The sequence below is a fragment of the Chenopodium album genome, chromosome 8 (genome assembly GCF_948465745.1).
Source record: "Chenopodium album chromosome 8, dcCheAlbu1.1, whole genome shotgun sequence".
Classification (NCBI taxonomy): domain Eukaryota; kingdom Viridiplantae; phylum Streptophyta; class Magnoliopsida; order Caryophyllales; family Amaranthaceae; genus Chenopodium; species Chenopodium album.
Genome location: NC_137841.1, coordinates 54,240,095 through 54,263,606, shown reverse-complemented (window position 1 = coordinate 54,263,606; position 23,512 = coordinate 54,240,095).

Genomic DNA, 23,512 nt, shown 5'->3' with positions numbered 1-23,512 from the left:
GATTAAAAGTACGATGCCTTCTATTCTCTTTATAATATTTATGATTGTTAGTATCATGTTAAGGTTAAAGATTTGATTTTTATTGCTTAGTGACATGCTAGGGTTTGTTATTAATCTTGTTAGTATCATGCCTAGGATCTTGCTATTATTATTATGCTTTAACATGAATATGTTTTCTTCTATGATTATGATTATGATAATTGTTAAAATTATTATTATTATTTTAATTTGATTATTATTATGTTGCTTGATATTTATTGTTATTGCTTGATCACGCCTTTTTATGCATGCTTAAAGGGAATTGGTACTTGTAATCACGCTTAATAAGATATTAATAATCTTGTTTAGGGTTAATATGATTATAATTCAAATGATTTCCAATAATAGATTTATTTGTGCATTAAATTCAACCAAGTTAGATAAGCAGGTTTAGGGTTAATCCTATTGTTTGCATGTTAGTCAGAAAGCGCACATGAATACGATCATAATAATGTAGAGGCCTATTATTAGGGCAGGTTTAATCTCTTTTAGGTTGGATTTGTACCTTCATCCCCGAACCCTTATTTGGTTCAAGACCTTATGGAGTTGACGATCTCTTGGATCGATAACGGGTGTAACCTTCACCCTGTGAACGGTTTACAAGTTCCTAAAACTTGTTGGCGACTCTTTTGCTCTATCTTCTTCCCTTTTGGACGCCACCGTACTTTAGTGTATGATCACAATGGGGTTCAAGCTAGGGATTAACGCTTGAATTATTCCCTACAGTTTCATACGTGTTTTATCATAAGTTCTTCATATTTCTTATTGTACCATTTTAGAAATGTACTAGTTTTTGGCCGGGGCAATGCCCCTGGTCAATGTATGTAGATTATAAATGAGGTTTTATAATAAAAATTATGTGATAAAATACAAATATAGATTAAATTAGTTTATTTGTTTTAAATAAAGGAGTAATCTAATATAAACAATATTAAAATATTTAATTAGATAAAAAAGATAATTTCACAAACAATGGAACAATAATCGGTGCGTTGCGATGCAAATCAATGACTTGAAAATGAATTTCCGACGCGACCAAGGTGCTCAATTGTATATGTCGGCACGAACCCTAATGTTAACAAACCACTTCCACACAAAGACACTTTTGGGTGGAAGGTTAGAGTCGAGTAGCTTTGTCAAATACGGGTCTGGGCCACACCCGCAAACCAAGAGAGAGAGTTCACTTCACAAGATCAAAGGAGGTTTCATCCCAAAATCATATGGCGATGAGGGGAGTAGCCCCTTAACCTTATATTATGGTAATAACTCTTGAATTCTTTTAATGTGGGATTCCATTACCACTAAACTCCTCTAGTGTTTTAGTGTGGGACAAGAGAATGCTCACATGTGGGTTGTTCCTGGGCTCAATACTCCCCCTCACATGTGAGCTGTCACTACTAGAAAACAGCTAAATTTTGACGGAAAAATTTCGTCGGAAAACCCGTTTCCGACGGAATTCCGTCGGAAGCGGTTGTCGAAAAACAATTCGTAGGAAATAGGACCTTTTCCGACTGAATTTCCGTCGGAACCACCTTTCCGACGGAAATCAGTCTGTCAAGAGAGGTTTTCCGGTCCGGAAAAATCCGTCGTAAATTCCCGACGGAATTACCGGTCGTCGGAAAGTTACGACAGAATTTCCGTCGGAAAATGCATTAAAAAAAATAAAATAAAATCTGGTGGCACCACCGCCACCAGCCCCACACCTGCACTTCACCATAACACGCCCTACCACCTCACACCACCTCAAAACACCACTTTAATCCGCCCCCCGACAACACCAAAATAATAAACAATAATATTTAAAAAAAATACAAAAAAGCGAAAAAAAACCACAAAAAATCCACATATTTGATCGGAATTTCAATAAAAAGAAAAAACGACAATTAACTATGATAATTACAATTATTTAATAATTCATAAACTAACATTTACATAAATAATTAAATATAATCATAAATGTTCAAAAATAAAACAAGATCTAAAATTTAATCAAAATTAAAACAAGATCTAAAATTTAGTTTAAGTTAAAACAAGATCTACAAAAAAAACCTTAAATGCTCGCGACGGTGGGTTTTTTTTCGCGGTGGTGTTGCTGCGACGGTTGCTGTTGTTTGCGGTGGTTGTTGTTGGGCAGATGCAAGCTTGATCGGTAGATGTAACCAAACGTGACTTAGAAAGCACCAAGCAAGCACCAAGCTCGAGACGATTTTGAAATCCAAAGCTTGGTTGGTGAAGGGTGCCGTTAGGGGCAAGGATTATTTGGCAAGAGAATAGCAGCTCTCCCGCATTTTAAGGCTGGTGGTGGTTTTTGTTGCGGTGGTAAGAAACAAGGGAAAGAAGAGAAGAGAAGGAAGAGAAACAGAGAAGAAGATCCGGAAGCTAGAGAAGAGGAGAGAGAAAGGGGAATAAGGAAAAGGGGGAAGGAGAGAGAAAAAGAAAGGGGAATAAGGAGAAAGAGAGGCGGAAAGATAAAAAGGGGAAGGAGGAAAATGGGCTTTAGGGTTTACTGTTAAATGGGCTGTTTGGTTTTTTTTTTTAAAAAAAATTATATTCCGACGGAAAAATCCGTCGGAAATAGTAATTTCCGACGGAAAATTTCGTCGGAAAGTACATATATTCCGACGGATTTATATTCCGTCGGAAATTTCCGACGGATTTCCAACGGAAATTTTAAACTCGTCGAAAATATCCGACGGAATTACCTGTCCGTCGAAACTAATCCGTCGGAATTCCACCTGATTCTTGTAGTGTGTCCATAATTTTTGGCCCAGTATACTTTAGCCATTAAAGCGGGTGCCTGACTCTGATACCATGTCAAATACGGGTCTAGGCCGCACCTGCAAACCAAGAGAGAGAGTTCACTTCACAAGATCAAAGGAGGTTCCATCACAAAACCATATGGTAATGAGGGGAGTAGCCCCTTAGCCTTATATTATGGTGATAACTCTTGAATTCTTTCAATGAAGGATTCCATTACCACTACAATCCCCCTTTAGTGTTTTGGTGTGGGACAAGAGAATGCTCACATGTGGGTTGTTCCTGGGCTCAACAAACTTATACCCAATAGAGAATGTGTTTAGAATTTTAGATTATTGTGCTTGATGTATTTTTCAAGTGTAAAAATCAGGAAAAAAAAAATAAAATAAAATAAAGAACAAAGGCTTTTTCTATTTATAGAGAAACATGAAAGAACATAGCAGAAGAATTCCAAACATCAATGGAGATGAACAATCACCTTAGACATCCTCTGATCTTAAATGGGGGTTTATGAGATTTACTTATCAAGAGAATAATGGCGGTGATTAATCACCTTAAACATTCTCTTAAATAAGGAGTTATAAAAATTACTCAAAAATGATATGGTGTCACATCATCTGCCTAGTCATGATGATACGTGGCGATCTCATGTCTTCCCATTGAGTTTTAATATATACTTCCTCTGTTCTATAAATATTGCAATAATGGACTTTTGCACTACTCATCACTCTTATTTAACCATATAATATGATTTATACGATAAGCAAAATATAGACATGTGGGATCTTATTGGATTCGTCTCATAAAATACTTTCACAATATCAACTTTTTATAATTTTTACTCTTACACAATTATAAATATTTAGCATATAAAATGTGGTTTGGGATGCGTAATTTCATCCTTAATGCAATATTAATAGAATGGCGGAAGTATATAGATTAAGGACTACAAGGAAAACATCCTACCCCTAAAACAGTACGTACAATTTCCTATACAATTTTATACAATACTTGTTACGTATTTTGTGATTAAATTTTTTCAAAAGATATGAGGAATGATAATCAATTCGATTCCAAAGTACTTATTTTCTTACTTCATCTATGGTAGTAATGGTACACAACATCCAGTCCATGAGAATAATATGAGATTACTTGAAATACTACTTTTTTTAAGAAAAAAAAACTTGTAATTATATTGATTGATTTAATTTTTTACAAAATTTCTATAGATTATTTTGTGAAGAAATAGTACAAATGATAATAAACATGTTCCAATATCATTTGAGCCTGATTTGATATTATACGATTTTCATAAATCCAAAGTCAATCATTTTGGTGGAATGAAAAATTAAAATTGAAATGAAGACAAGAGGCATGTCCAGATTCAGCCAGCTAAATGGCCAATACTCAGATTAGGCAGACATCTATGCATGGCTTATAAGACGTGCACATTTGGGGTGATAATGACATCCAAGATTTCCCTTTTCCCATATTTCCGTCCTAATTCATCTTTGTAAACCCTTACTTGCCTTTCTATTTTCGAAATTATTTATATATGATGACTTTGTAATAAACATTTATATCTAAATTAAGGCTTTGTTTTGTTCTTCTAATTTACTCTGTATATTATTTGAAACTAGCCTTCTGGCCCGTGCGATGTACGGGTTATTCATATAAAATTGTATTGATAGATAAGTGGGGAAATATCAGTAAGTCATTATAGGATATAATATGTAATCGGAAACATGATTAAAGAAATTAAAATTTTGGAACTTTAATCGAAAAAGAGTCTTAAATAGAAAGTGGAAGGGCTAAAATTAAAGAGAGAATAGAAAAAGGTTGAATTAAAAGGGGGAGATGAAGTGTGTATGAAAGATGAATTATTATAAGTTTAATGAAAGAATTAAAAAAAAATGGTGTAATAAAAAACTAATAGTGTAAGATGACATGTGACACTATGGTTAGAGAAGTGTAATATAATGGATGGGGACATGTGTCTTTCTTAGTTTTTTTGTTATAGTTTTTAAATTCTAAGTATAGATTGCTTTTATATTACTTTCTCCATCCCATAATATAGTTCATGATTGTGTTTTTTACGGTATTTAAGTAAAAAGGAGTAAAAAGTGAATAGAGTACATTAAAAAAGTAAAAACTACAATTATACACAAAAGTTAGAGAAAGACAGTGGAAAAAGTACAAAACAAGTGAAAAATTTAAGAGTAATTTAGGAAGTACAGTGAATAAAGTTAGAAATAATAAGGATATAAAGATCTTTACATACTAGCCAAAAATTGAAGCAGAAACAAAATTTTGAATATAGTAGGAAAACGGGAACTATATATATAATACGGGACGGAGGGAGTACTTACATTGTCGTAATTCATTTGAACTTATATTATTTTGTTTGAATGTATAAAATAGGAAGTAATTTTTTTTTTTTTTTATCTAGTAAAAAATTATGTGTTCGGTAGTAGCTTTTGTGTATCTTTAAGCGGTTTAACCAAGTCAAACTACTACTTGATAAAAAAAAATATGAGTGTTTCGTAATGTAGTGGTTGGAGTAATGCTTAGTGGCGGATGTACTCCATAGCTTACATCAAAAGACAAAAGCTAGCTAGTTTTTGAAGATCAGATGTAGCTATTGAAAATTTAATCTATAACTTCAGGAAAATAAATATTAATTTATATATGTAATACCAAGTCAAAAGCTAATTTATCAAACATTCATACATTTATTATCTAATTTCACATCTAATAGCTTATTGATAGTTAACAGTTAGATAATTGCATAGCTAACACTTACTTTCACAGTTATATTTTGCCAAACATGCATAAAGGGGTGAGGCCAGGTATTGGTGCACGCACCAACACCTAAAGTACCCGTAATTAACTTTTACTTGTTAAAAATAGTTAGTGTATACGGATTACAAATATGCTTTGTAATACTTCCTCCGTTTCAATTTACTTGACCTATAGTCCCATATCACGCAATTTAAGGAGTTAATTAGAGAAGACAAATAAACGATATTTTTAATACTAGAAAATAAAACCACCAATAAAAGGGATAAATTAGGGTTTCATGACATTATTTTTTTTTGGATTTTTCTACATGGTACCCTTGAGTTTTTGAGTTTTCTACCTTGTACCCTCCTAAATTCAAATCTTTACAAGGTGACCTTGAGTTATTAGTTTATTTTACATTATACCTTTGAGTTTTTCGATTTTTCTATATGGTACCCTTAAATAGTAAAATAAATAACTCTAAATTAATTTGACTCAAACCAACACCATCAAAACAACTTATTTAGCACCCTCAAAGACACAACTAGATAGCATGTTTATTGCAAAAAAAAAGACTAACAACTTGAGTTCCCTCTAAACAAGCTCTTTTGGTTAAAGTAGGAGCAAAAACAAGTTATTATCTTCCATCTCAAACAATCATACAAAATTTCCACTAAATAGCGAATAATGAAGATTGGTGATTCCTCCATCTAATATAAATATAGAAGTGGTAAAAAGATCATTTAGATGGTGTCGGTTTGAGTCAAATTAAGTTAGAGTAATTTATTTTACAACTCAAAGGTACCATGTAGAAAAACACAAAAACTCAAGGGCACCTTGTAGAACTTTAATTTGGATTTAGAAGGGTACAATGTAGAAAACCTAATAACTTAAGGGTACCATGTAAAAAAACCCTTTTTTTTTTTTTTATTTAACCTATGTTTATCTTCTTTATTTTCTTCCTTAAATTGTGTGTCAAAGGGCTATAAATCAAGTAAATAGAAACGAGGGAAGTATAAAGCACTCATATGCTCGTAGATATATTACTCATAAGTCAACTCATAAGAAGTTTTATGAGAGTTTTTTTTTTTTTTTTTTTTTCTGACACAAAATTTTACGACAACTTAAGATATCTAAAGCACTCATTATGCTTGAACCCATCCTTTAATTAAAGTTCTATATCTTTTGCGAAGGTTAATTTTCATTGAAGTAATATACTAATTCCCTAGCCTTCACAACAACAACAACAACAAAAATAGAAAAAAATAAAAAAAAAATTAATACTAGTTTGACGTAATTAAAGTTGCTTGAATTTTAATTTGTATTCAGATTGCAGATTTGCAGCTTATGAATTTTCCCAACCCTAGAAAATTAGAAAGGAATAAGGTTGACATAAATTATGCATTTGAAACCATATGTACCATTCATTTGAATTTCACTATGGCCCGTTTGCTGCATTTTCTGATTTTTGTAGTTTCTCACAGGAAGTTTCAGTTTGTACATACTAATATCAGTCGTTTTATCTGACTTTTATTTTTGAAAGCTTCCAAAATACGTACTCTGTAGTTATTTTTTGTAGTTATTTGAACGACCCCAAATACTACCTCTGTTTCATATTATGTCAAATCGTTGCAAATAATATGAAATTGAGGTAATATATATTTTCTCTAAACAAAAATTATACTCGTGTTATCTTTTTGTCCAAATACATACGAGTATTATTTCAAAACTTTATAATTAAGTATAGTTAGAGTTTAATATAATTTGACTATTTCTTACGAAGTACCATATTTATTATTACCTGATCTTTAATTTGTATCTAATGAATCATACATAAATAATAACTCAAACCATTTTAAAAATAGATAATTTAATTATTCAGACATTGTAAAATATTGTGTTTGAGGGATATTTTCCATAGAAATACTTAGCAAGTTAGCAACCTAGCATAGCTTAGCTTATTTTATAGGAGTACTTCGTATACAAAGAACTAGTCCCTCCATCCCTAAATTACATTCCTATTTCTCTCTATTATATGAGGAATGCTAGAAGTAGGAATATAATATTAGAAAATTTGTCAAAAATAACACCACCTTTGGGCGGTCTTCCAAAAATAGAACGACCTTTGGATTATTCCAAAATAACACCACCTTTGATTCATATCTTCCGTAAATAGAACGTGACTTGTTAGTAACCTGTTTAATAAGTTACCTATGACACGTGTCAAACTGTCAGTGGTCAATTTTTTTTTTTTTAAAAAAAAACCTTAAAAAAAATATAAAACCTTAATTAAAAAAAAAAAAAAAAAAAAAAAAAAAAAAAAAAAAAAACCCTACCCAACCCCACCGGCCCAACCACCATCCTCCTCCACTACCCAGTCTCCCTACCCCTGCCAACGTCATCTCACCCCTTCCCCGCCATTGTTAGGCCTCCCCCTGACCCCTTTCTCGGCGTCCTACTAGCACCCCTTTTCGTTCACTCAAGCTCTCTCTTTGGGCGGAGGTTAGTGTTTGATTGGGTTTCGAGGGTAACTAGGCGTTCACGGTGATAGGGATGAAGGGCGGCGATTTCACGGCGGATTCGAAGGTGATGGGTGTGAATTTGTTGGTTTCCGGGGAGTTCGTGGTGGATGTGGAGGTTCGTGGGCCGGGGGCTAAAATCGGGATCGAGGAAGGGAGCTTTCAGGTGGGATGGTCTAGTGAGGGGTGGTGGTTCCCGATGAAGGAGACCGCTGGCGAGTGGCGACGAAATGGGAAATGGGTTTGGTTGGGCGACTGCTGGTACGGTGGGAAGATGAGGTTTTTCGGGGGGAGGGGGGTTTTAAGGTGGGAGAAGGTGGTTGAGGGGAGGGGCTGGTTAGGACGGGGTACCGCCGGCGTCGGGTAAGTGACTCTGGCCGCCGGCGGTCGTGGTGGGGTTGCTTTCGGTGATGGTGGTTTTTTTTATTTCAGTTAGTTTATTTTAGTTTTAATTTTTTTTAAAAAAAATTGAAGTTTTGTTTTTTAAAATCATTATTGTTAAAAAAATGTTAAAATAAATTACTATTTCTAACCAATCACACATGGACACATGTCAAATATAACCTGTGAAACAGGTTACAGGTTTTTTGTTCTATTTTTGGCGGATGTGCATAAAAAATGGTGTTATTTTGGAATAATCCAAAGGTCGTTCTATTCTTGGAAGACCGCCCAAAGGTGGTGTTATTTTTGACAAATTTTCCTATAATATAAGGACGGATGGAGTAATACATATGTTATAATATATTCCTCTTGATATTACTTTAGTTTTCCACGTTATCACTAAAAACTGATTGCATATAGTCATATACTACCTTCGTTTCATATCTTTTTGCAACTTTAGGGTATTATTTGTGAGATGTTGCAAAAAATATGAAACAGAGATAGTAGTTGGAGTTGTCAAACTTGCAAATTAAGATTTTAAGGGTCATTTTTTTAAACAATAATTTCTCATAACAAAATTAACTGAATAAAAGGTGCTTTTTGATAAGTAGTTTAGGTTTAATACATTAGGTGACAATAACATCAGATGAACATCAATCATTTTTACTAATTCAAACTTGTATTTTTTTTGTTTCTTACAGATTCGCCAATATAATAGCCAGTACATAACTACATATGTCACATTTATTAATACTTATTTTTACGGAATATAAAGTACTACTCTCTCCGTTTTTAAATACTTACTCTACTTTCCTTTTTCGGCCTTTTTAAATATTTGCTCCATTTCCTTATTTGGAAAACTTTTACAATATTTAATTTATTTCTCTCACTAGTGGACCTAACATGAATAATATTTTATTAATTTCTTATTTTCTCTCCTCCAATTCTCTCCATACTTTTGCTTTTTACAATTTTATATTTTTCCACCTAGCTCACTACCTCTATATTTTAATACTTTCTCCAATTTCTCCTAAAACTCCGCGCATGGAGAAATGAAGCAAGTATTTAAAAACGGAGGAAGTACTTTTTTTTTCTCCTTTTTGCCTAAGAATTATAGGTGTCCATAATTCGGATTAAAACCGAAATCCAATCCAATCTACTAATCCAAACCAAATAATCAATTCGGATTGGATTTGAATTTTAAAATGGATCAGATCGGATCAAATTGAGATTTTTTGAAATTTCTAATTTTTGAATTGGATTGGATTGACGCTAATCCGATCCAAACCAAACTGAAAATCAAATTGTCAAATTAAGCATGTATGAATATGGACCCAAATAAGAATTGCTTGCTGTCTTAACTCTTAAGTTTTTGCGGATATTTGGTGCATGGTGTTTTTGTTGTAAATGGTTTGCCTTGTAGTTGTACTAGTGTTGATTAATATTGATTTGATGTAACAATTTATTTTAGTCATGACTATTTTCAAGAATTGTATTAATCTTAAAGCTTGGACACATGTTATTTTTGTATTGCATATTTTATTTTATTTTTATTATCATATGAGTCAATTAGATGCTAAAAATTACTCCCTCTATTTTTAAATACTTGCTCCATTTCTCTTGAACACGCATGCCGATACTAATCTTTGATCACTAATATTTTTAATTATCAATAAGTATAAAGTCTAACAATTGAAAATTAATAATCTATCCATTGAGATGATTCCAACAAGTACCTACAAGACTATATTTTTTCTAATGCATAAATCACAAACATTAGTCAAAAGTAGGATAAATGAATAGTGCAAAAAAATAGAAATGGAGCAAGTATTCAAAAATGGAGGGAGTAATGAACTTTAATGGAAAAATTGATTCTAATAATCCCACCTTTAAGCGGTTCGCCATTAATAATCCTATCTTTTGATTATTATTTAATAATCCCACCTTTGGGGGACATCTTCTTTCAATGGTCCCTAACTTGTTGATAACCGGTGTAATAGGTTAACATGCCACATGTTACTTTGTGATTTGCCGAAATTTTTTTATATATATTTTTTTTAAAAAGTAAATATAATTTTTTATCACCCTTATCTTCTTTATCCTTTTCCCCTCCTTCCTCCATACTTTTCGGTTAAGCAGCCGCAGCCCAATACTCCCCCTGCAACTAGTCACACCACCCTCGAAACACTAAAATCCAGCCACACCCACCCTATAACAGCCTACCTTAGCCACGCCCACCCCGAAACACCGTACCTCAACCTATTCCCACCCCAAAGCGATTCATTTTAGCCCTCACACACCCCAAAATGCCCAGCCCCAACCTTCCATAATCCCTGAAAAACTCCAGCCCATCCCTTCCCACCTTGAAACACCCCACCCTAACAACGGCGCGTCTAGGGTCTATAAATTAGAGCATCAATTGAAGTTGTTGGTGTCAACTTGCTAGATTAGAGGCCAAAATTATGCCTTTTGGTGGCCGAATTGTTGATTACGGGTGGTTTGAAGGCCAAATTGTTGTCAATTGGAGGTGGATTAGAGTGCAAGGACTATGAAATGGATGAGTTGCGCAGCTGTTGCGTTGTTGAGTTGGTGGCGTGATTGTAGGTGTGGATGTTGGTGGTGAAAAGGTGGTGTGGATGTTGGTGGCGTGATTGGTGATGAGTGAGTTGGGAATAACGAAGGCAAGGGGATTGCATGGTGTAAGGGGATTAATTGGGACAATTGATGTTGATGGTGCCTGATGGTTGGAAATGAAGGGGGATGGTGGTTGGGGAAAGGAGGGCTGGTGTGTGGCTAAGATAAAAAAAATTAAAAAAAATTAAAAAAAAAAAAAAACAAAAACAAAAAACTTACCCAAAGAACAAGTTACCGGTCAAAAGGGACCATTAGAAAAAGATGTCCCTCAAAGGTGGGATTATTAGATAATAATCAAAAGGTGGGATTATTGATGGCGAACCGGCTAAAGCTGAGATTTTTGAATCGGATCCAAATAACCAAATGTTAATTTGGATTGGATCGGATTGTATAAATAGAGTGATTCGGATCGGATTAGATTGAAAAAATTAAAACCGAACGGACACAAGTACATAACCTTAACATATGCATTATACAAGTACTTTCAAGTTTCAATTATTATTACACGTACTAGATGTAAAATCAGCACTTTTATTTCTTTCCTTGCTCCGACTTTCTAGTACTCATCTAAAAACTTGTTTATTACGTAAGTAATAATAATAAGCTGGAAGAAATCTACAAACCTGGGACTACTAATTGCACCGTGCCATCGTTTTCTCTTATCCAACTAACTATATGACATACGAGGCAATCAAGTCAATTACCTCATCCTGTTTATTAATTAGGGATCAATCCAAATTAGCTCGCTGTTGGTTGTTGCTAAAACGTACTTAGACTTGGTCGCACCTACTATATGTGAGGAGTCAGAGGAGTTCGCAAGTTTCATAAGCTCAAGTAGGCTCCACCTTAATATTGTACGGTAATAATTTAACTAGTATATATAAAAAAGGATAACTCATTAGTGTACGCATAGCTCTATAAACTGTTTCTTGTTTTATTAGTATGCAATACTTATGTACATAAAACCCCTTACTTTTAACATGTGATTTCTTTTTAAAAACATACAATGTACGAGTATAATGTTTTATGAAGCCATAGCTTCAAGCCTTCAACAACCACGTAAACGGTCAAGTGAGTGACTATGTTTTCACATGAACAAGTTTTCAATGAAAAAGATCAATCAAAAGTGTAAAGTTCGTTTTCTAAAAATTACAACTTGTTTGTATCACCCTTAATGATTGCATTAAACAAAGACTAAATTGTGACGTGATAAAGATGTAAAATTTACCAAAAAAAAAATGATTATGGTATTTCAAATCATTTCTTAAAATGACATTCAACCATCACCATTACAAAGAAAGTAAGAGCCTTTTAGACCACCTCACACAAATGTTAATGTGAGACATTTGGAGAGATGGGTTTAATAAAGCAACTATAATTTATACTTTATACTATAATATAGTTTTGCATCCAACTTCAACAATTTCTATGGGTGGTTTGTTGCACATAGGTTTAATTTTTATTTATTTATTTATTTTCACATAGGAAGTTACATTACTCATATTGATGCAATTAATATTTTGTGAATTTTACTTCCACTTGTAGAGGGGAATTCAAGTAGGTAGGCAATAACTTGCCCATTTTTGTCAAATATCATCCCATTTTCATTTAATTAGTACGTATAACATTTTACATATGCACAAATGTTGAAATAAATTAGGGACAAATTGTTAGGGGCCGTTTGGTTCGCGCGGGGGAATCGGAATGGAATGAACAAAGGGAATGTAGGAGAATGGAATGAAACCCTTTCCAAGTATTGTGTTGTTTGGTTTTCAATAAACAAAGGAAATCACCACCACCACCACACATCCCCTTTCTTCACTTTTCCAGCCACCAGGAGCCACCCCACCGCCCAGCCACAACGTCGACGGAATTCGGCAGCCCTGGGCGCACCTCCCCCACCCCTCGCAGCCCCTAACCTCCCCGGAAAAAACTTCCACCACCACGCAAAAACCCTATAAAACACCATCCCTCCCCTTAAAAACGCCGGCCGACCTTCCCCCCACCCTCGAAACCCTAACCGCTAGGGTTTCGAGGGTAGGGGGAAGGTCGGCCGGCGTTTTTAAGGGGAGGGATGGTGTTTTATAGGGTTTTTGCGTGGTGGTGGAAGTTTTTCCGGGGAGGGGAGGTGTTTTCGAGGAGAGAGGTGGAGGAGTTGCGCGGGCTACGGCGAGTTGTGGGGGAAGTGCGGCGAGTCCGGCGGTGGGGACTAGGTCCGTGGCGAGGTGGTTGGGCTAGTTCCGGCAAGTACAACGGTGGTGGGTATGGTGGCTAGGGAAAGGGAATGGGAAAGTCTAGGGGGGGTGGGGAATCAATGTAGACTAAAAATGGGTGAACTCAAAAATAAAAATGGCTAAAGGGAATAAAAAAAGTGACAAACAAACAACAACAAAGGGAATGATATCAGTTCATTCCGATTCCCTTTGATTATTAACCCCAACCAAACGACCCCTTAATGTGATAAGAGGGTGGTTAAAGTAACAGGAAGTAAGTGGAAGATGTAAACATGTAATTGTGTAAAAAATTTGAGGTAAGAGGCGTTAGGTAGTGAAAAAAAAGTTACCAATAGTAATGAATGTTGAAATAAAGTGAAAGTGTAAAATTTTATAGAAACATATATACCAAAATGTAAATTGATAAAATAAAATCTTTCAAAAACTTAGGTAGTAAATTGTTTCGATTTCATAATCCCTTGTTTGATAAACTTCCTCTATTTTTTTGTTTAGACTGGGTTGATCTATAAAGTTCTTTCCACTTTTACTTTATTCTCTCTTGTTTAGGAATTGTAATGAGTATTATTATATCTTAGCACATGACCCACTATTATATTTGGGTCACTTTTCGAATTATTCTCTATTTGTATTATCATAAAGTAATCACATGTGAGAGTGAGGGATAGCTCAAGTGTGAAGGAATTGTGTCTTCGATAAGTGCAATTACTAGATATATCAAGGATCACTATTATGGAGATAATAAGTTCATTCTATTGGGGCGTCATCTTCTGTTGCTAGACTATGAGAGATGATCTTTGGACTAGTCAAATAGTCCAAAGCCCTCTAGAATGGATCCTATGAGGTCACACACAAGGGTATTGGGTTAAGCAAGTAAGAGGCCCATTAATGGGCCTCATGAGCAATTAACTAATCATGAATTGGATTGGGCAAACATAGTTAGATTGGAATTAGGTTTTGGGCTTTTGACATGGGCTCTTATTTAGAGATGAGATCTATAAATAAGATCCATGCCTAGGGTTTGCAGTAAGAAGTCATAATCCACATACAGTGTATTTTGACATCAAGGCAACCAATCCCAAAACCCTAATCCTCTCTCCAACTCACGGCCCTCATCCTCCCCTCACGTCCGTACGGCCGGCCACCCCTTGGTGGCGCGTGTGGTGGTTATCGTGGTGGTTCTTGGTTAGTATGTCTCTCCTCTCCGTAGAAGGTCAATTGAAGGGTTCAATTGCAACTAACTAGCATTAGTGGAGGTTTTAATCTGACCAAGTAGAAGAATCACGCTTGAGGTTCTTTATCTCCCCTTGTTCTTGCTCAATCGCACGTGGAATCACGCTTCAAAGGTACAATTATGTGTTCTTTATGTGTTATGCAATGATCCTTGGTTTAGGTGCTTTATGAATATGATTCATGTTATTTCCGCTGCGTAGTACCTATAAACTCCTACAAAGTGGTTAGAGTTTCCCTCCCAATTCCAGGAGATCCTGGGATCGATTCTCACCCCTGCCCTTGTGGCTCTCCAAACCACGTTATTATTACTTTATGTTTATATTTTCCTTAGTTTATGTATGTATATATCTACCATAAATGAGAAAAAATTTGTAAACAAAGGAAGTATGCCTTAAAAAATTTGTAGTTTAGGCCCTGTTCATCTCACCTTATTTATGCTTATTTTAAATCTCGATTATGTGTTTAGATAAGGTAAGTTTAGGAAAAAAAAATGATTTTTGATAAGTAAGGACTACGAGTGTGTTTTAATTTATTTACATGATTTTTACTTATCTGAATTTATCAGAACTTATTAAAACTTATTATAGTTGTTGTAATTTTACTTGGGCAACCTTTATTTAGAACTTATTTTTACTGAAATAAACTTATCTGAACTTTATAAGACTTGAAATAATTGAAAATAAGATGAACATAACAAATTCGTATGTAGGGCTTGTTATGCCACCTTTTTTTTTAATAAAAATTAACAACTTGTTCTATTCACTTTATTTTCACTTATTTAAGATTTAATCGGTTTAGATAAATTTTGTTCAGGAAAAAAAAAGGTTGTTCAAGAAAAAAAAAAAGTTCTAATTACCCAAGTTTAAAATTACAACTAAAATAAATTTTGATAAGTGAAAATTAAATCAAGTGAATCACACCAGAAATTACAATTAATAAAATTAGTTTCAATAAATTTTAGTAACTTCAAATAAGTTCCGTTAAATTCAAATAAGTGAAAATTAGGTGAATAAAATAGAATCTCATATATATGTAGGTTAACCAAGCAATCATTTAGATATTAAAAACATTTTAGGTTTTTTCGTCTTTTTAAGATATTAAAGAACTGATTTGTATGTGGGGTTAGTCTATTATATCATTAATAGAAAAGATTGATACATGTATTTAAAATATTCATGTGACAAGTCAAGTTAAAAATGGTCTTGCTTAACCATTGAAAACTCTAAGTTAAAAACTTAAAACCCCTTTTCATAGGCGTGCCCAATCATAAAACCTATACACTAATCAATTTAATATTTTTTTAATAGGAAAAAGATAGGGCTGCATATGAGAAGCTAAAAATAGAAAGAATTTCCAATAAATAAACATTTATTACACTGATTTACTCGTAACTTGTCCATAAATTCTCAACTTATATTAAAAAAGAAAGTACATTAAATAATTATATGTAGCCCTTACCCTAAGGGTTGCACATAGCATTACCCCTTTTAGGGGTTGTTTGGTTGACAATGTAAAATGGGGGAAGTGAAAATTCATGGAATTTGAGAAATTGAGGAGTTGTTTGGTTGACACAAAAAAGCAAAAATAAGGGAAGTGAAAATTCATGGGAATTTCAACTTCCTACAAAACAAGGGAAGTAAATTACCTAGTCCCCCCTAGGTCAATCAAAATTCATGGGATTTCTAAATTCCCACATTGCCAACCAAACAAATTTAAGAAATTCCTAGGAATTTCATGAGGGAAATAACTTCCCATGAAATACAAATTCATGGGATTTCTAAATTCCCACATTGCCAACCAAACAAATTTAGGAAATTCCTAGGAATAATTTCATGAGGGAAATAACTTCCCATGAAATACAATTTCCTATGGGAATTTAATTCCCATGTCAACCAAACAAGGCCTTAATATACCACATATGCTCTTTTATTATTATTATTATTATTATTATTATTATTATTATTATTATTATTATTATTATTATTATTATTATTATTATTTATTTGTCCCACTTAGGCCTTATTTTCCTAACCTAAAGATTAAAAATTTGTAATTTTGAGCACTATTTCTTTTGAGTAAAAAAATTAAAATTAAAATTACTAATTTATGTTCAGTAAAAAATAAATTTTAACCGGCAATATTCATTAGTAATTTTAAGTAATAAGTTTACTTAACACTTCGTACTTCTTCCATTCCCCTAATATTTCAATATAAGGGTATTATTGCACGGATTTTAAGATGAGAAGAGAGATAGAGTGACATAAAAATTACAAATTATTGGGTTAGTCCAGCCTGACCGAACATTCGTCAGTCGAGATGTTGTTTGTATAGCAATACAAACTTCTCACGCGCTCATTTCCACTCACCACCACCAATTGTATTCCCACTCAATCCTACTTCACTTTCTATCTTCTCCATCACCTTTAACCCACCTCTATTTTGTCTCTCCACAACTTTATGCTAAATTCCTCCATTTTATTTGTCCCTGATTTATGCTTGAATTGAAGTAGATGATGAAGAGGATAGAGAAAATAAATATTGTTGATTATATTTGTCCATAATTTATGCTTGAATTGGCTTGATAATTGTTTGAGATTCTCGGGTTTTTGAAAAATGCCCAAAAAAAATTTGATTGTTCTATGTGATTGTATGTTGAATTTGTGAGCATTTTGATAACAAATGCATGTATTTTGGTTGAGAAATGAGCATGTTATTATGTCATACCCACAAGCTTAGTCCGGGATTTTCAACGGTGGTCCCACCTTTGTTGTCCTTTTAATTATTTTTATAAAATTGAATAATTGTCTAGATTATATCATCATTTATAATAAGCTGGATGATATCATCCATTGTCTAGATGGTCTCTCGTATTAGTTCCATGATATTCTCTATCAGTTCAATGATATTCTTTATTATATAGGTTTCATGATATTATCTATAGGCTGGATGATATCCTCTATTGGTTTTATGATATAATCTATAAGGTGGATGATATCATCCATTGCCTATATGATATCATTTATAGGCAGGATGATATATATCCTCTAATGGTTAAATTATATGATATCATTTGTAGTCTGGATGATATATATCCTCTAATGGTTATATGATATCATTTGTAGCCTGAAAGATATACTCTATTAGTTTGTTAGATGATATCCTCTATTGATTATATGGTATCATCTATTGTATCTATGATAATGCTCTATTGATTCTATGATATCCTCTATTGGTTTCATGATATCATCCTGATGATATCATCTACTGTGTATGTATATGATATCATCTCGCCTATACATGATATCGTCTGTTTGTTCAATGATATCCTCTATTGAATTGGTTCCATGATACCATGTATTTGTAAGGCTGTCAAAAGCAGACACGACACGAACCCGTCACGAAATAAGCGGGTTTGGGTCAAGAATTCTCGAATCGTTTACATAATTGGGTCGACACCCGAAATCGACACGCATAACCCGACTATATAAATGGGTTGAATATGACAATGCGTCAATCTGAACCCGACACGCTTAATCTATTAATTAAGTTGTAAAAAAACTAAAAAAATTTATTCAAAACTTGTAATTTTGTAAATTACCTTGACTCCATGTATACAATTTGGTAATTTTTTAGCGGTTAATTTGGCGAAAAGCTTTAATCCCTTGTGGTATCTTTTTCTATAACACTAGCTTTAAACTATTGTAGTATCTTTAATGAATTAACGATGTCAGACTTTTTTATTTTTGAATTGAATATTAATTAGTTTATTACGAAGTACAATATTTAGATAAAAGGTTACACGGGTAACTTTTAATAAATAGGTTAGGTTTGGGTCAAGGGTTTTCAACCCGTTTAATAAGCGAGTTAGGTTTGGGTCAAGGGTATTCAACCCGTTTAATAAACAGGTTAGGTTTGGGTCAAGGGTTTTTCAACTCGTTTAACATCGACACGAACATGAACTCGACACGACACGACCCGTTTGAGAGCCCTATGTATATGCTTGATGATATCTTCTATTGGTTATATGATATCATCTACAAAATGAGATTGCTATAACACATATCCTCCAACAAGTTATACATATCCTCTATTAGATACTACATATGCTCCATCAAATACTATATATCCTCTACTGGTTGGAGATATCCTCCATTGGCTATATGTATATGATATTATCCAGCCATGATATCATATAGCCAGTTGAGGATATCATCCAGCCAGTAGAGGATATCATCCAGCCAATAGAGGATATCAAAAACCCGCTAGACTGACAAAATATTTGGTCGGTCTAGATTGATGCAATACCTTCTCCATAGAAATAGACTCATGTGATGATGAGATAGATAGAAAGAAATCATTCACACATAATAAAATATTGCAGTATTTGTGAAACTCATAATTATTGCAATATAAGGGAACTCAGAAGTATAATTGGGGGGGGGGACTGGAACCTAACCACCCGGAACTGATCCCCGAATCCGGAATAGCCCAAATTGTGAACCTTATTGTATTCTTTGACTAAACTTTGATCGTGTATGCACAATAATAATATATAAGTATTAAAGTATGTCAAGTGAGATCTTATATTGTTAGATTCGTAATAATGTGTTCTCCCTTCATTTTAATAAAGTATTACAGATTCTTTTCGCAGCTGTTTATTTTTTTAAAGTGTTACTCTTCCTTTTTTTGGCAACTTATTACATTTAGTTTATTAATTTTCTTTTCTCTCATAGTCCTCACTCAAACCCTATACTACGTCCCTTACTTTAATTTTTAATAAAATATTAACTCCTTTATCTTTTTTCTTAAATTTTTTTATTAGCGCAACTACCCTACTTATATATTTATATATTCAAGTGAATTAATTTACCTAAAATAATGTGTCAGTCAAAGTGTAACAATTAACAAAAAAAAATAAAAATAGAGTGAGTGTTTTAATGTTTTATTACTATGTAATTTTCATAATTAATTATAAAATTAAATATATTTAATGATAAAGCATCGCACATAAAATGATAAGTAGTATATAGTATATTCAGACTTATTTTTTTCTGAATGAAATAAATATTAAAGGGGCTTCGTATATATAATTGTATGTATTTAAATAAGGTCAATTAAACATATCCTTAACATTTGTTGTTCTGTTTGAATAAAATGCTTATGATATACTTTTGCTTTTCATTTTCTTGTTTTTTAAAAAAAAAAAAAATATATTTGGAACGTTTAGACTTTTACGCTATTCATATAATCCAGTTTGACTACCTTTGATAATTATTACTAGCTAAGGAAAAATATAGTCAAGCCCTGTTCTCATCAGATTATTTTCTATTCAGTTTAGCTCTAATAAGTTCAGTTCAGCTTTAATAAGTTCAGTTCAGTTCGGTTCAATTCAGTTCAGTTCAGTCAATGAGATCAGACCCTCGTACATGATCTTGTTAAATTCGTTTGATCTTGATTGAAATAGTGACAAAATGACATGAGAAGGGTTATTTTTTTTATTTTTATTTTTTTTACAGAAAGTACTTCCTTTGTTTTTTTTTTTTTTTTTTTAAATTGACATATTTGTTTTTATGTTTTGTTTTATTTTTGTTTTATTTTGTTTGTTTGTTTTTGTTTTTGTTTTTGTTTTTTTTTTTTGTTAACTTTTGCCAACAAACTATTTCAATGATTAATATATCTTATTATCAATAAGTAAAAAAAAAATTAAATAAATTGATCTTATGATTTAGATATTTTGGAATGATCTAACAAGACTTTATGTGCTTATGTTGTATAAATTGTAACTATAAATAAAAAAAGCTAGTCAAAGCATAATTTGTAATTAATGCCAAAATCAAAACGTGTCAACTAAAAATGAAGGAAACAACTTTTAATATATATCTCAATGTATAGTTTATACTTTACAGCTTAACTAGGTTAAGTCCCGTGCCATGCACGATTAAATTTAAACTTTACAACAAAATTATAAATGATTTTTTTTTTTTTTTTTTTTGGGGGGGGGGGGGGAATAAAGAATGGTTGTTAATTTAACAATAATTTATCCAAAAAAATATTTGTGACAAAATAACTTGAATTTTAATTTATACCAAATGCATAAAGGTTATTATTTTGAATTTTATAAAAAAAATAATTTATTAATAGAAATTTAGAAGCTATTAGGTTTTATATAAGAAAACGAAAATATAAGCTTAGGTTATTTAGTACCCGTACATGTCTTCAGAAAAAAAGGAATAAAAATAAAATGTTAGTATCCGTATGCGAACTCATATACATTTGTCCTTATATTTTTGTTGACACACTTTGACCGACATTAAATGAAAATTTAGTTGATTTTATATTACTTTAGGATAATTAATATTCCATAATCAACTTTTTAAAAATATATTTATAGTGAGTAGTAGCGGTTTTTATTTTAATTTTAATAATCACATTGCATAATGATTAATGTCAAATGATTAATGTTGGAGCTTGGAGGAAAAAATTGATACTCCTAATAATCTTGGACAATGATATATTTCAATACCTTATTTTGAATCTATGTTTGTATACTTGCAAGTAAAAGATTAATAGTATATAGAATATATGTTAAAAAAAAATATTAATTGAGTGTGATTAGATATGTTGTCAAAATAGAAATAAGTATTATTGTAGCTTATAAAATGTTTTTTTTTTTTTTTTTTTTTTTTTTGACAATAGCAAAGGGACGGAAACTAAACTAAAACAAATTAAGCATATTTATGCGGCAGTTCTTCGCAATATCATTTTCCCTTTTAACTTGGTCTCTTGACACCTTTAGAATAGTGCAACTGAAGAAGGAAGCACCCAACTCTTTTATCTCATTTACCGTCCATGATATCTCTAAGTCCTTTTCTTTTTCGCCTCTAAGGTTATTGACGAGGCTGATCGAATCAGACAGGATAAGGATACCCTGTTTGCCCTGGGACTGGGCCCATTTCATCCCTTCCAAGCATGCCCAAGCTTCACAATGAAGGGCTGAGTTCGCGGCTCCGTGTCTACCTCCTTCCCTTGTCGTCATTGCTAGCCCATTTCCCATGACTGACCAGCCAATCCCTGCCCTCTTTGTCTTTTTATCCCAAGAACCATCCACGCTTACCCTGAAGTTTGCAAAGCCCTCCTTTACTCGTCCCAATTGAACATGATTGAAACCTGGAGGGGGCATGTTCCCATGCCGTTCCTCCTCCATATTCTCATATTGTCGTTCCTCCTCATTTGTGAAGGTCTCATGGTCACTCATTGCTTGAGCGATGAACTCCTTCACCAAGCTTCTTCCTCCAGTCCTACCATCAAAGCACCTCGCGTTTCTTGTTTTCCAAATTCCCCATAGCGTTGCTATGAACAGGGTAACACGGGGGCTATTCTTACCATCCTCGCTATTAAACAGCAGGATAAATGATTGGATCCAATCTCTCAGTGAGTCAAATCCAGTAGAGTCAGAGCAAATTGCCAGAGAGCTATGTCCCCAGACTTCCTTTGCTAGAATACATAATCTGAAGATATGTTGGGTATCTTCGGGGTCCTCCTCACAGTAGCCACACGTTTCGTCCATAGGAATACCCCTATTGGCCAAGTTAACCTTTACGGCAAGACCATTGTGGTAGAGCTTCCATAAAAAGACCTTCCATTTAGGTTGGATATTCAGCCTCCAAATCAGCTTTACATAATCCTGGTCCTTATCATTATTAATGCCGCTTCTTGCTGATTCTTGCTCTCTCATAAGGAAGTAATAACCCGTCTTAACCGTGTATCTTCCCGAGGGGTGGAACTTCCAATAGATGAAGTCATCTTTGTTTGTAGAGGGAAGCTCCATTGACAAGATAGACCTTGCACTTTCCCATTCAAAGCATTCTCTTACCTTCCTCGCTTTCCAAGTACCTGTTTCCTCATCGATAAACTCACTAACCTTCCAGCTCCTAGCCGCCCTTAGAGTTTGGTTTGCATTAACAACTGGAACATCTCCATTGACCCAAGGCATGCTGATGGCCTTAATAATATTTCCATTCCCAGCTTTCCAAGCAAACCCATTTCTAAAATCCTCTTTAACCCTTTGGATGCTTGATCTCCCCATTGAGGGATTTCCTTTTCGAACATAAGGGGTAGCTATTAAGCATATCCCGCAAGCCTGCAACCCTTTGTGCACCCTAGACAGTAACAACTGTGGGTTCAAATGCATCCTTGTTGCTTGTTTGAAAAGTAGGGCTTTATTAAGAGTTGAAGCCCTTCTGATTCCTAGACCTCCCATGCTTTTAGGTAATTGGGTGATAGTTTTACTTACCCAATGCATACTCTTGTTCCCGTTGTTGGACCACCAGAACCTAGTAATGAGAGAATCCAGTTTGTTGGTTATGCTTAGTGGGAGCTTAAGGCATTTCATAACATGGGCAGACATGCTAACCAAAACTGTATTGATGAGGACTAATTTTGCAGCTTGTGCCAGCTTCATAGGGGCCCAAGACATGATTTTCCCCGCTACCTTGTCAACCAAATAATGGAAGTTATTAGAATGTGGGAAAAAAAAAAAGGAAATTGCAAAAAGGAGGGAAAATTATTAATGACATCGTGACAAGTGTCATCTTAGGTTTGCTTTTAGTATAGGTTAATTGATTGATTTTTTAAACTCTATTTCTATTGGAAAGAATTTGTTCCTTTTTCTTTTTTCCTTTTTATTTTTTAATTCATAAGTATTTTTTAATTTTTGTAAAGAGCTTTATTACTTACTTGAGAATGGAGGAAATGTCCAACTAATACAAGCAAAGATAAATAAAATCAACAAAGTCATTTCAAAATCAACAATCAACTCATGTACTTTAATCCTAGTAAAAAAAATCTAGCATGAAAATTTCTCTAAACATTAAAACCAATTATTTTCAATCACCCCAAATTCAATCCAATCCAATTCCAATTAAAAATACAAACTAA